The 15555-nt window shown below is 36.6% G+C and overlaps 1 protein-coding gene across 1 annotated transcript in view; it reads left to right on the top strand.

Annotated features, from left to right (window-relative positions):
- Positions 1–15555, top strand: part of LOC145248915 (sex peptide receptor-like) — a 1158544-nt gene that overhangs the window by 1141642 nt on the left and 1347 nt on the right. The window lies entirely within an intron of this gene.

Genomic DNA, 15555 nt, shown 5'->3' with positions numbered 1-15555 from the left:
TTTATTTATTTATTTTTATTTATGTATTTTTTGCCAAAATCAAGACTCAAATTAGGAGTGCAAATAAACATCTGCTTCGATATATATCACAAGATGTAATGAAAGACATGTGTCAAATGTAGAGTTAAAAAAGTTTCCTCAAAGATTTATCTATGTATTTATCTATCTATTATTACATAAAACGAAAATGTCTGTGCGTGTGAGTTATTTTTCTATGGACTCGAAAACGGCTGCGTCTATTTTTTTTTAAATTTCGCACGAGTTTACTTGATGTGCCTAGGTGGGTTTGTAAGTAGGCTTTGCATGTGCATCTGCCCAAAAATTAATCATCGTCTACACCCGGTTAAAGAATGAAAGTCTGATTTTGACCAAAGGTAACACTTTTATACAACTTAACATCAGACGAGCCTTTGAAAACCTGAATCATGAAATTTGACTTCTGCACTTTAAACATTAAGTGAAGACATTATTTTTATTTACGGATATTTTTAAACATCAACAGTAGATAATTTACAGGGCAAAAAAGAATACAATTTATTGTGAACTAAGTCGTTGTAGGGAGGCATATGAAGTGTCCTCCCGGTACATTACATGGGGAGGGGTGTCCCTACCGAGAGCAGGCAATCAATCGACTTAGTCAAAAAATGGATGATTCCACCGATTTCTATGAAAATAAAATATGGGAGGGTGGAATAGTTGTTGATCTTAATTCAATCCCAAGCAACGGCAGTCTTCTCTGCTAGTGTTTAAATAAATAGATCTTAGTAATTTTAATTTTAATATTTTGATGGCTTACCTCGAATAAACGTTGAGTTTTCTAAAGCAGAAGTGTTATCAATTACCGAAACATGTTCCAGAAATATAACAGTAATTAATTAAATATTAGTAAGTAATTATTAAACTCGAGTAAAGGTTGATTTGCATCGATTGTATTGAGAGAGCTTTTGGTTGAAAATAATGTTTAATTACAGCATCGAGGTGATAAAAAACAATAACAATGATGTTAGAAATATAAAAATGATGAAAAGTCCCCCCCATTGAAGTAATGTTGCATTTCTGTTCCTGTTTAGAAGTATTTTCATAGTGTGCTCTGGTGAATACATAAAATTTGTGCTCCGTCGATTAACTAAACATGCAGGAAATTCCATTTTCTTAAATATTGAAGTCCCTAATTACTTTCCTCCGACTACTAGACTTTGGAATTTCCTCTCTGTTCCTACTTTCTTAGCTGTACTAACTTACTGAAGATTAACAGACATCTCACTGCCCATCTCCTCACATTCCTCTATTAGACGCGATTTCAAATAATAGCAAGTCAAGAGGCAATACGTCTTTATTGAACTGAAAGAAAGTAACAAATTCATTATTTTTTTTTAATATTTGTTTTTTAGGGGGGGTAATTATGTGAAAATGCATAAAGTATACTTTCGTTTATTCGTGCGCAATTTTCTTTTATATAACTATTTTAGCCGCAGCTACATAACCCCCTCTCTATCGCAAAGTTAGGCACAAACTTGTTTTATTTTCAATATGAAGAACATCCAGTTTTATAAATGTAGCACTTTGGATTGAAATAAGAAAAAGATGGTTTCAGCCATCATGTCTACTTCTAAAAGACTCTTGAAAAACACTTATTTTTATCTGATTTAGTCGGACTAACCTGTCACAGATTTTATGCGTCGTCTCTATTTACTAAGTACACTCTAAGGACAGACTTAGATAAATTGTTGATAAACAGTTTCGCAAAGAAATTCAGGATTGGAACAAAAATAAGATAATGTTTTTAGATTTATTTAGATGATGTCTGATAATTTGTATTACTTGGTTTATTTTGACTACTACTCTCATCTTTAATGTTATATTCAAAGCATTTAAGCCGATTAAAACCCCCTAGTTTTTCAAATGTATCTTCATATGTATTCTTAGTATAACTTACACTGAAGATAAAACTTTCAATCTCCCTAAATTGTCACGTAAAACTAAATTTTACTTATTAATCGATATATCCATACAGTTGTACATTTAACGTACCGAATTCCTTTACTAACGATTACTATATTGTCCAATTAACTACTGTACACTCTTTAACATTTATCCTCGAGTGGCATCTGGGCCTTGTAAAGTAAGGATTCATATGAAAAAAAACGTACGTCTGAGCGTGTGTCACGGTTTTCAGAATATAAATTATTCGATCGGGAGATCACATTTATTAGTAAGGAAACAAAGGTGATAACATACTACGAATAATAAATTTGTACATAAATACGCTAATTTGCAATTCGTTATATGTTATCACTAGCACTACGAGAACAGCATATTCTTTTCATTGGTTTGACTCTCGAGGGTGTATCCGTTGCTATTTTATATGCTGCTATATAGAGTGATGTGGTTTTCGGTTAATTAACTGTGTCTAAAACTGTGTTAGATATATAGTTGAGAGCCAAAACAATGATAAGAATATTCTGTTGCCATAGCCCTAATTATCACCATCTGTCTTTCTTTTAAATAAATATGATCTCCCGGTCACCGAAGGCAAAATGTAAAAAAAAAATTAAATTAAAAAATGATGTCGCTTTCGAGCCGTAAATGAAACTAAAATAAACCTTCCTTTTCTGGTTAGGGCGCAAGCATAGTATCTCTTTTGTCTAAAGATGTTATTATCATATTGTGTTATTATCATATCTAAAGATGTTATTATCATATCGTGGAATATAAAACTATATTGGAATATAAAACTATATAGGAATATGAAACTATATTTGAATATGACACTATATTGGAATATAAAACTATATTGGAATATGAAACTATATTGGAATATGAAACTATATTGGAATATAAAACTATATTGGAATATGAAACTATATTGGAATATAAAACTATATAGGAATATGAAACTATATTTGAATATGAAACTATATTGGAATATGAAACTATATTGGAATATAAAACTATCTTGGAATATAAAACTATATTGGAATATAAAACTATATTGGAATATGAAACTATATTGGAATATAAAACTATATTGGAATATGAAACTATATTGGAATATAAAACTATATTGGAATATGAAACTATATTTGAATATAAAACTATATTGGAATATAAAACTATATTGGAATATAAAACTATATAGGAATATGAAACTATATTTGAATATGACACTATATTGGAATATAAAACTATATTGGAATATGAAACTATATTGGAATATGAAACTATATTGGAATATAAAACTATATTGGAATATGAAACTATATTGGAATATAAAACTATATTGGAATATGAAACAATATTGGAATATAAAACTATATTGGAATATAAAACTATATTCGAATATAAAACTATATTGGAATATAAAACTATATTGGAATACGAAACTATATTGGAATATGAAACTATATTGGAATATAAAACTATATTGGAATATGAAACTATATTGGAATATGAAACTATATTGGAATATAAAACTATATTGGAATATGAAACTATATTGGAATGTGAAACTATATTGGAATATAAAACTATATTAGAATATAAAACTATATTGGAATATGAAACTATATTGGAATATAAGACTATATTGGAATATGAGACTATATTGGAATATAAAACTATATTGGAATATAAAACTATACTGGAATATGAAACTATATTGGAATATAAAACTATATTGGAATATAAAACTATATTGGAATATAAAACTATATTAGAATATAAAACTATATTGGAATATGAAACTATATTGGAATATAAAACTATATTGGAATATAAAACTATATTGGAATATCAAACTATATTGGAATATGAAACTATATTGGAATATGAAACTATATTAGAATATGAAACTATATTGGAATATGAAACTATATTGGAATATAAAACTATATTGGAATATAAAAGTATATTGGAATATGAAACTATATTGGAATATGAAACTATATTGGAATATAAAACTATATTGGAATATAAAACTATATTGGAATATAAAACTTTATTGGAATATGAAACTATATTGGAATATAAAACTATATTGGAATATGAAACTATATTGGAATATAAAACTATATTGGAGTATAAAACTATATTGGAATATAAAACTATATTGGAATATGAAACTATATTGGAATATAAAACTATATTGGAATATAAAACTATATTGGAATATAAAACTATATTGGAATATAAAACTATATTGGAATATGAAACTATATTGGAATATAAAACTATATTGGAATATAAAACTATATTGGAATATGAAACTATATTGGAATGTGAAACTATATTGGAATATAAAACTATATTGGAATATAAAACTATATTGGAATATGAAACTATATTGGAATATAAAACTATATTGGAATATGAAACTATATTGGAATATAAAACTATATTGGAATATAAAACTATATTGCAATATGAAACTATATTGGAATATAAAACTATATTGGAATATAAAACTATATTGGAATATAAAACTATATTGGAATATAAAACTATATTGGAATATAAAACTTTATTGGAATATGAAACTATATTGGAATATAAAACTATATTGGAATATGAAACTATATTGGAATATAACATTATATTGGTATATAAAACTATATTGGAATATAAAATTATATTGGAATATGAAACTATATTGGAATATGAAACTATATTGGAATATAAAACTATATTGGAATATAAAACTATATTGGAATATGAAACTATATTGGAATATAAAACTATATTGGAATATGAAACTATATTGGAATATAAAACTATATTGGAATATAAAACTATATTGGAATATAAAACTATATTGGAATATAAAACTATATTGGAATATGAAACTATATTGGAATATGAAACTATATTGGAATATAAAACTATATTGGAATATAAAACTATATTGGAATATAAAACTATATAGGAATATAAAACTATATTGGAATATGTAACTATATTGGAATATAAAACTATATTGGAATATAAAACTATATTGGAATATAGAATTATATTGGAATATGAAACTATATTGGAATATAAAACTATATTGGAATATGAAACTATATTGGAATATAAAACTATATTGGAATATAAAACTATATTGGAATATAAAACTATATTGGAATATAAAACTATATTGGAATATAAAACTATATTGGAATATAAAACTATATTGGAATATGAAACTATATTGGAATGTGAAACTATATTGGAATATAAAACTATATTGGAATATGAAACTATATTGGAATATAAAACTATATTGGAATATGAAACTATATTGGAATATAAAACTATATTGGAATATAAAACTATATTGGAATATAAAAATATATTGGAATATAAAACTATATAGGAATATAAAACTATATTGGAATATGAAACTATATTGGAATATAAAACTATATTGGAATATAAAACTATATTGGAATATGAAACTATATTGGAATATGAATCTATATTCGAATATAAAACTATATTGGAATATAAAACTATCTTGGAATATGAAACTATATTGGAATATGAAACTATATTGGAATATAAAACTATATTGGAATATAAAACTATATTGGAATATGAAACTATATTGGAATGTGAAACTATATTGGAATATAAAACTATATTGGAATATAAAACTATATTGGAATATGAAACTATATTGGAATATAAAACTATATTGGAATATGAAACTATATTGGAATATAAAACTATATTGGAATATAAAACTATATTGCAATATGAAACTATATTGGAATATAAAACTATATTGGAATATAAAACTATATTGGAATATAAAACTATATTGGAATATAAAACTATATTGGAATATAAAACTTTATTGGAATATGAAACTATATTGGAATATAAAACTATATTGGAATATGAAACTATATTGGAATATAAAACTATATTGGAATATAAAACTATATTGGAATATAAAACTATATTGGAATATGAAACTATATTGGAATATAAAACTATATTGGAATATAAAACTATATTGGAATATAAAACTATATTGGAATATAAAACTATATTGGAATATGAAACTATATTGGAATATAAAACTATATTGGAATATAAAACTATATTGGAATATAAAACTATATTGGAATATAAAACTATATAGGAATATAAAACTATATTGGAATATGAAACTATATTGGAATATAAAACTATATTGGAATATAAAACTATATTGGAATATAAAATTGTATTGGAATATGAAACTATATTGGAATATAAAACTATATTGGAATATAAAACTATATTGGAATATAAAACTATATTGGAATATAAAACTATATGGGAATATGAAACTATATTGGAATATGAATCTATATTCGAATATAAAACTATATTGGAATAAAAAACTATCTTGGAATATGAAACTATATTGGAATATGAAACTATATTGGAATATGAAACTATATTGGAATATAAAACTATATTGGAATATAAAACTATATTGGAATATGAAACTATATGGGAATGTGAAACTATATTGGAATATAAAACTATATTGGAATATAAAACTATATTGGAATATGAAACTATATTGGAATATAAAACTATATTGGAATATGAAACTATATTGGAATATAAAACTATATTGGAATATAAAACTATATTGGAATATAAAACTATATTGGAATATAAAACTATATTGGAATATGAAACTATATTGGAATATAAAAATATATTGGAATATGAGACTATATTGGAATATAAAACTATATTGGAATATGAAACTATATTGGAATATGAAATTATATTGGAATATCAAACTATATTGGAATATAAAACTATATTGGAATATGAAACTATATTGGAATATGAAACTATATAGGAATATAAAACTATATTGGAATATTAAACTATATTGGAATATAAAACTATATTGGAATATAAAACTATATTGGAATATGAAACTATATTGGAATATAAAACTATATTGGAATATAAAACTATATTGGAATATGAAACTATATTGGAATATAAAACTATATTGGAATATAAAACTATATTGGAATATGAAACTATATTGGAATATGAATCTATATTCGAATATAAAACTATATTGGAATATAAAACTATATTTGTGAGACTAACCGTAGCCCTCGGCGCAAGAGGGTCCGTGTGTGCCTGGCGTGTGGGGTGGTGGCTGATCCTGTGGTCGGGGCAGCGGAAGAAAGAGTTTCAAGATGGCGCCTGCCTGCTTTTATTAGAGACGGAATCTCGCAGGATCGTGCGAGATCTCGCGGGGATGCAAATTAGCTAGGCCATCTTAAGTAATAAAAATCGGTCCATTGGAGGTGCGAGGCAGTCGGGTTCTGACGTTTGTGGCGATCAGTACAGTGACCGTTGGGTTCCGTTTCTATTCGTGCAGTCAGCTGAGCTTTGTTAGTTGCCTTCGCGCCGTGGCTGTCATTGTTTGTTGGTTTGCTGTGTGTTGCCGTGGTTCTTCAGTGAAACGCTTCGTCGCCCACGACGAGTCTCACCGTCTCCTACACAAGATACTCTTACAAGCTATTTCGGCCTCCCCACTCCGAACTTGGTTTTCTTTTCTTCAATGGCGGATAGGTTCGATCTAAAGTTGATACCGGAATTTGACGGATCCGACCAGGTATTCAGCTGGGTTGAGAAGGTCGAGCTACATTGTCAGTTGTCCGGCGTGAAAAATGTCGAGCGCGTGATTCCTCTGCGGCTGACCGGCGGGGCCTTCGCTGTATATCAGCAACTCAGCGCTGAGGAGAAGTGTGACTACTCGAATATCAAGGCGGCGTTGTACAGGGCGTTCGCCACTGACCCCGCCACTGCATGGGAGCAGTTTGAGACGAGGTCTATACGCTTGGGCGAAACTGTGGACGTGTATCTCGCCGAACTTAAGAAGCTGACGGTGTTGTTCGGCGGTCTTCCCGAGAGGGCCCTAGCCTACAAATTCCTGTCAGGACTCCCCGCTGGAGCAAAGCAGCTCCTGCGAGCAACCTCTACCATGTCCTCACTACCGCTGAGTGACCTAGTGGACAGAGCCAGGACAATAATGAAGGATGACTCGACGGTGCAGGAACCGGTAGTCGCCGTCGCACAGCCCCCACCAAGTGGCGAAGGACCGTCTCAGGGACCCAGCCCGCAAGGTGATGTCATCTGCTACAGATGCAACGGGCGGGGCCACATGGCAAGAAATTGTAGAAGGCGGTCGACGGCTGTTCGCTGCTACCGCTGTAACAAGACTGGGCACATGGCCCGAGACTGTGCGGGAAACGGGGACGGGGACAAGGTGCCAGTGCCGACCTCTTCCCCGAACAGAAAATAAACAAGGCGCTCCCTGTCATTCAGGTCCGAGTTAATGACACGTTATGTTCAGCCCTCCTTGATTCCGGTTGCTCCCGCACCATAGTGTGTGCGGACTTCTGTCGGGCGTGGAAAAAGAAGAACGTCAGGATAACTACCATCACTGGAAAAATACGAATGTGTTGCGGCGTGGGTGTGGTACACATTCGCACAAGAACTGGGAACTCGGCCAACGTCGAAGCGCTGGTGACACGCGAAAAGCCGCTGAGTTTCGACCTGTTGCTAGGCTACGATGCCATCAAAGCCCTGGACGGCGTGCGCATAACGCGCGCTGGCGTTGTAGAGTTTCAGGATAGGCCCCCGGTGTGCGCAGCACTAAGAGTCGACCAGCCGGACTTCAGTGCGGAATTCGACGACCAAAAGAAGGCGTGGACCGCCACTTGGAGGTGGTCAGAAGACAAGGAACCGGCCAAACTACAAAACAAAGTGGCAGAGTACCGTATGCCCGACCAGATAAGGCCTGCATACGAAAGCGAGCTCCGTGAATGGATTAAGAACGGTTGGCTGATTCCATACCCCTACGACAAACTTGAACCCCCCAAGGGCCTGATACCGCTGATGGCAGTTGCCCAACCTAACAAGTCAAAGGTGAGGCCGGTAATGGACTACCGTGAGTTGAATGCGCACGTTGATGCGTTCACAGCGGACGCCGACGTCTGTGCCAGCAAGCTGCGAGAGTGTCGCCGGCAGGGGTCCAATGTGTCCCTACTGGACTTGAGAAAAGCATAATTGCAGGTCCGGATCGGCGAGACGATGTGGCCTTTCCAGACAGTGATGTTTTCCGGGAAGAGATACTGTCTTACGCGACTCGGATTTGGGCTAAACGTAGCACCCCAGATAATGAAGGCTATCGTCAATGCCGTGTTGTCACAAGAAGAATGGATCAGAAAGGGAACATCGGCGTATATTGACGATATATACGTGAACGAAGATATCGTGTCCTCTTCGCGCGTAAGATCCAAACTTGCCGAGTTTGGTCTAAACTGCAAGGACTCTGAGCGGCTTGAGGATGGTGCCCGCGTATTGGGCTTGAGCGTTCAAGAGGAGCGAGGGATCCTGAAGTGGAGGCGTGGAACCGCAGTTCCCGGCGTACCCGACGTTTACACAAGACGTGCCGTGTTCTCCCTGTGCGGGAAACTTGTGGGGCACCTTCCAGTATGCGGATGGGTTCGTGCAGCGACAGGCGTCATAAAAAGGAGGGCAAATGCGGTCAGCAAAGGCTGGGACGATGAGATAACCGACGAACTATTGGTTCGAATGTTAAAGGAGACCGTCGCTAGTGTGAAAAAGAATGACCCCGCCACAGGGGACTGGTGCGTGCAGGGAGACGAACTGAGCGTGTGGGTGGACGCAAGTTCTCTAGCGATCGGTGTAGTTTTGGAGAAAGATGGGGCCGTAGTTGAGGATGCCTGCTGGCTGTGACCGGCGAATGATGCTGCCCATATCAACCTGGCAGAACTCGACGCTGTAATAAAGGGCATTAACCTGGCACTTCAATGGGAAGTGAAGAAACTGCGTGTGCACACTGACTCACTTTGCGTGCACCACTGGGTGTCGGACACACTCACGAGCAAGGCCAGGGCACGCACCAAGGCAGCCAGCGAAATGCTGATAAGACGGAGGCTCGAGACTGTGAAAAAACTGGTGACGGAGTACAACCTGTCCGTAGACGTAGTGCTCGTCACCTCGGACTACAACCTCGCCGACAGGCTCACTCGGGTACCACGGAGATGGTATGAGGCTATGAAGAAAGAAGCTAAGCCATTGCCTCTGTGTGCTGCCTCCGTCGAGGAGGACGAAATCAGGAAGATACATCACGACAGTGGGCACCCCGGAGTGCAACGGACCTACTACTTTGTGAACTTGGCTAGACCATCAATACCAAAAAGCGCAGTAAGAGCAGTGGTCAGGGAGTGCCAAACGTGCCAGTCCATCGACCCCGCCCCAGCCAGATGGCGGAAAGGACAGCTGGGAGTGGACGCGACTTGGAGTCGGTTGGGTATGGATATAACCCACTACGGCAGCCAACACTTCCTCACACTGATAGACTGCGGGCCAACGAGGTTCGCGATTTGGCGCCAATTGGCAAGGCAGGATTCCACCAGTGTCATCCACGAATTGGAATCCATATTCTACGAAAGGGGCCGCCTGGGGAGATCCTCACGGATAACGACACGGCGTTCTGCAGCAGGGAATTTAGGCATTTTATGGACAACTGGGGGATCCGCCTTCGACACCTATGCGCGTATGTGCCGAGCGGCAACGGCATAGCGGAGCGATGCCACCGAACCGTGAAGAGGATCGCGGCCAGGAAGAAGTGCACGATCGCGGAGGCGGTTTACAGATACAACACAACGCCTAAGGACACCGTGACTGGCGGCAGTGCGCCCGCTGATGCGATTCATCACTACCACGTGCGCGTCAAGGACGTTGAAGTGTGTCTACCCGACCAACGAGAACCCCAGGGGACGTACCAAGTGGGAGACACCGTCTGGGTGAAGCCACCCGGCGGCCGGTGCACCAGCAGCTTTTGGAGGGGGCGGGTCACCGGCGTCATCAGTGAACAGGCCATACTAGTCGATGATACTCCGCGCCACGTAAGGGATGTCCGGCCCGCTCTAAGCGCTGACCAATCGGCAAGCAGTGGAAGTAGCGAGTCATCCGACGATGAGCGATGGATCCAACCCGTGCCCCACGAACCTGGTGACTCAACTGCGAGCAGTGGAAGGAGCGAGTCATCCGACGATGAGCGATGGATCCAACCTGTGCCCCATGGACCTGATGACTCAACTGCGAGCTCTAATGCTGATGCTGATGCTTCCGATGCCACTTCTGAGAGCTCCGATGAGGAAGTCCCGGCAATACCCCTCCGCAGGAGTGCTCGAATCAAACGGCCACGTCCGCCGTGTCACGTATGTGATCTGGAGACCAGGGGGGAGTGTGAGACTAACCGTAGCCCTCGGCGCAAGAGGGTCCGTGTGTGCCTGGCGTGTGGGGTGGTGGCTGATCCTGTGGTCGGGGCAGCGGAAGAAAGAGTTTCAAGATGGCGCTTGCCTGCTTTTATTAGAAACGGAATCTCGCAGGATCGTGCGAGATCTCGCGGGGATGCAAATTAGCTAGGTCATCTTGAGTAATAAAAATCGGTCCATTGGAGGTGCGAGGCAGTCGGGTTCTGACGTTTGTGGCGATCAGTACAGTGACCGTTGGGTTCCGTTTCTATTCGTGCAGTCAGCTGAGCTTTGTTAGTTGCCTTCGCGCCGTGGCTGTCATTGTTTGTTGGTTTGCTGTGTGTTGCCGTGGTTCTTCAGTGAAACGCTTCGTCGCCCACGACGAGTCTCACCGTCTCCTACACAAGATACTCTTACAATATTGGAATATGAAACTATATTGGAATATGAAACTATATTGGAATATAAAACTATATTGGAATATAAAAATTATTGGAATATGAAACTATATTGGAATATAAAACTATATTGGAATATGAAACTATATTGGAATATAAAACTATATTGGAATATGAAACTATATTGGAATATAAGACTATATTGGAATATGAAACTATATTGGAATATAAGACTATATTGCGACATTATTTGATAATGAACTTCTCTAACCTTCCACTATTCTACTAGCCTTCTACTTATTATCACGAACCCCCTTCATTCTATGGTATTTGTATTTGCATTTTATTTGATCATTCATAACCAGTTTTTGTTGCAGCAACAAATGGCAGTGCCTCCAAATACACATATAGCTTTTCATAGTCGAGATAATATGAGTACCTTTATGTATTCTTTTTTGTGTGTGTGTTTTTGTTTTTGTTTTTGCAGTTTACTGTGTTTCATTTTTTTTCAAGTTATTTGTAATTGATCGAAAATGTCGAATTAAATGTATGCATCAATGATCTTCTCCTAATTCCGACTGTGTTCATGTATCGTGAATGCGGAGGAGGATGAGGTCAAATCTCTATGTGGAGCAACACTGAAAGAATTCAATGAGTTTACGTACCTGTACAGCAACATAGGTTCCACAGAGAGAAATATCGAAATTCGTATCTCAAAAACATGGGCTGCATTTGATAAGATGCGGTCAGTATGCACTTCAAAGCAAACTGAAAAACTTAAAAGGCAGTTCTTCAGAGCAGTGATTTAGCCTGTCTGTGTTTCTAGTGCTACAATCTTGACATTCACCAAAAGATTGGAAAGGAAGCTAGAGCGTATGTACATATGTATGCTACGAATAGTGTTAAATATATCTTTTCAAGATCATCCCACGAAGCAGCAACTTTATCGCAACCTATCCACCATATTTACTACCATCAGGGAGCGACGTCTAAAAGTTGTCGGTCAATGCCAAAGGAGCAAGCAAGAAATGGTGAGAACTATATTGTTGGTGATTTCACTGCACGGGCGCACGAGCACAGGCCGACCTAGATACACGCACATCCAGCAAAATTGCACATGATGTCAACTGTGATACTGAAGATCTCAGGGGGCTGATGGAAGACATAAAAATCTGGGATATTAGAGAGAGAGAGAGAGAGGTGTGAGAGAGAGAGAGTCACATTGATCCAGGCAAGAAGCTCTACCAGATAGATAGTGTATACTTTCCATTAATTCCATATTTTCTGTTTTCTTTTTTCGGGATTTTAATATTTTTATTATTATTGATATTATAACGGTTTTTACAAGTGCTGTATAATCCCAGACCCCTGGTAAGATTCATGTACTTTTATAGAAATCGCTTCAGAAAATGCATGAAGCCACTTGATGTAATGGCGGAAAAATATAACTCCAAGTCAAAAAATAACCACAAGTTATATTTTAATAAATAGATTCTGGCTCAGAAATGTGCACTTCTCCTTTTGTTAGATTCAAAGGCCATGAAATGTAAGGATGGAAAGACAACTTTTCAGTAGTGAATATTACGAAACTTCCAAAAGTAAACCCATGAACCACTTCAGCTTGCTAATCTCCATCTTCAGAATTCCTTGGGCTGTAATATCTACTGATTTGCCTGTTGTTTTTCTTTTTTATTATAATCATGTCGGATCATATTTTTACAGAGGGGATGTTTAGTTGCAAATAGCAACGCTAATTCTGTAAAGGACAATCGGCTATCTGGGTTTGCGAAGATGACATCTATAGAACCCGGTCCCGGGAAAGTCGGGAAAATCGGTCAGCGCAAAGATCTTTGATCGAGATGCGCCAATAATAACGTAAACGAGATTATTAGTAGGGACGCAGAATTTGTCCGGACTGACTGATATTTCAGATAATAAACAAAAAAGGCGTGAAGGAATGTTCTGGCGTCATCCTTCCCAATAAAAAGAAAAACAATAAGACATCCGCAGAGAGGAAGCGCCCGCGATTAAAGAGCGTACATATTACATATCATTAATTTTGCACACACACACCGCTGCCACCCTGTGACTCCTCCTTGCTGTCAGTATTGTTACTGGAGAATAAACACAGTTCTAATTATTCTCGTTGTTATTATAAGTACAAGAGATTTTTTTTGTTTACGTATGATTGTGGAGGAACGCATAATTGTACTGATCCAATTAAACCACGATTTGTGGTCCGGCTAGTCTTATTGATAGAGCTGGGAAAAGAGTATATTCTTTTCACTCTTGAGTATATATCCGTAAATATCTGATAGTTTTTATGTTTTTTTTTGTTTATTTTTTACATGGTAGTCACCACTTATCAAGGACCAGAAGCTACTCGGGGATAAGGGTGATTGCTTGTACAGTAATCAATGGGATAGTATCGTAGTAATCGTTAGTATTAAAGATTTGATAAAGTGTCTTACTTAAGGGGGCGGTTCTTCAGGATTTTGTTTATGTTGGACTTCAAGACATCCAAATTGAAGTCAGGTGGAAAAGAGACAAACAGAACAGAGATCCACAGGCGTGCACTTTTACGAAAGAAGCTTTGTGTTTGGTTTTGGCGCAGATAAAGAGTGGGGAAAGTTCTTGACAGTGTTTTCGGCTAGACGGGTGTTTATCGTGAAAAATTGGCGAGGGAGGACCAGAGATTGGAGCTCAGTGGAGAACTTGCCATAGAAATAATGATAAAACAAAGACAGCCGCGCAACGTCTCTTCTGTGGAAGAGAGGTTGCAGGGAAGAGAAAAGAGCATCCACCACTAAGCCACAAAGTATATGTTGTACTTTGTCAAGGCAAGATAGTCTGTTTTTAGCAGCTCCTTCCCAGATATGGCAACAGTACTCCATCCTTGGACGTACTCGGCTTTTATATAGATAGAGAATTGCATCAGCAGTGAGATATCTTTTGGAGCGGTAGAAGGATCCTACTATTTTTTCCAGCAACCTTGGCAACAGACTTGATGTACGTGTTCCATTTCAGGTCAAGAGTAAAGGTCAAGCCCAGAAGCTTATCAAAACATGGAGCCTCCCCTAAATTTAAATTGATGCCAGATGGGGATCGGTGCGTTGATGATGTAAAGATAGGAGCTTGGTTTTAGATGCATTTAAAGCAACCAGCCACCTCTTCCCCAATGCACCGTGCGCTCAAGATCAGAGGAGGGAGAATCAGACAGAACTTTGTCATTCACGGCCTTTGATGTGTTGTCATAGATGGTCGTGTGATCAGCATAGATATCAACGAATGGTTTAAGTATGCGTTTTGGGAGATCATTGATGTAGATCAAGAAGATAGTTGTGCCTAGGATGGTCCTCTGAGGGCTCCAGCATTTATATTGTTGACCTCTGATGTCTGCCCATCAACCACTACTCTTATGAGCCTATCAGAGAGAAATGATTTAATAATTGAGAAAACATTTCCAGTTATACCGTAGCTGGAAATCTTGTAAATAGGCCTTTATGATATACCTTATCAAAGGATTTGATATGTCAAGAGCAATTGCCCGAGAAAGAAGCCTTTGTCGAGAGATTTACTGATCCTATGAGATATAACCGATGTTAACTGATGTGATTCTCGGTTCATTTACTGTGCCTTCCTGTGTCGGATATATACTTGAAATTCAAAAGAATGAAAAGAATATTTTGTCATCACAGTTGTACTTATGAATAGCACAACAATAGTGCGTGGATGAATTTTTCCATTTAGATATAAACAGAATTGTATTTTAGCATATTTTCTTACTTAATGTCTATTCGTTTACATCGCTGCCAGTTAACGAACTTCTAAATTCGGTTATGTTTGTTGTTTTTTTA

Source organism: Euprymna scolopes, chromosome 27, assembly GCF_053919585.1.
Source record: "Euprymna scolopes isolate OS-2025 chromosome 27, ASM5391958v1, whole genome shotgun sequence".
NCBI classification, from domain to species: Eukaryota; Metazoa; Mollusca; class Cephalopoda; order Sepiida; family Sepiolidae; genus Euprymna; species Euprymna scolopes.
The sequence above is the reverse complement of the archived record's forward strand: the minus strand, read 5'-3'. Positions and strand labels throughout refer to the sequence as shown.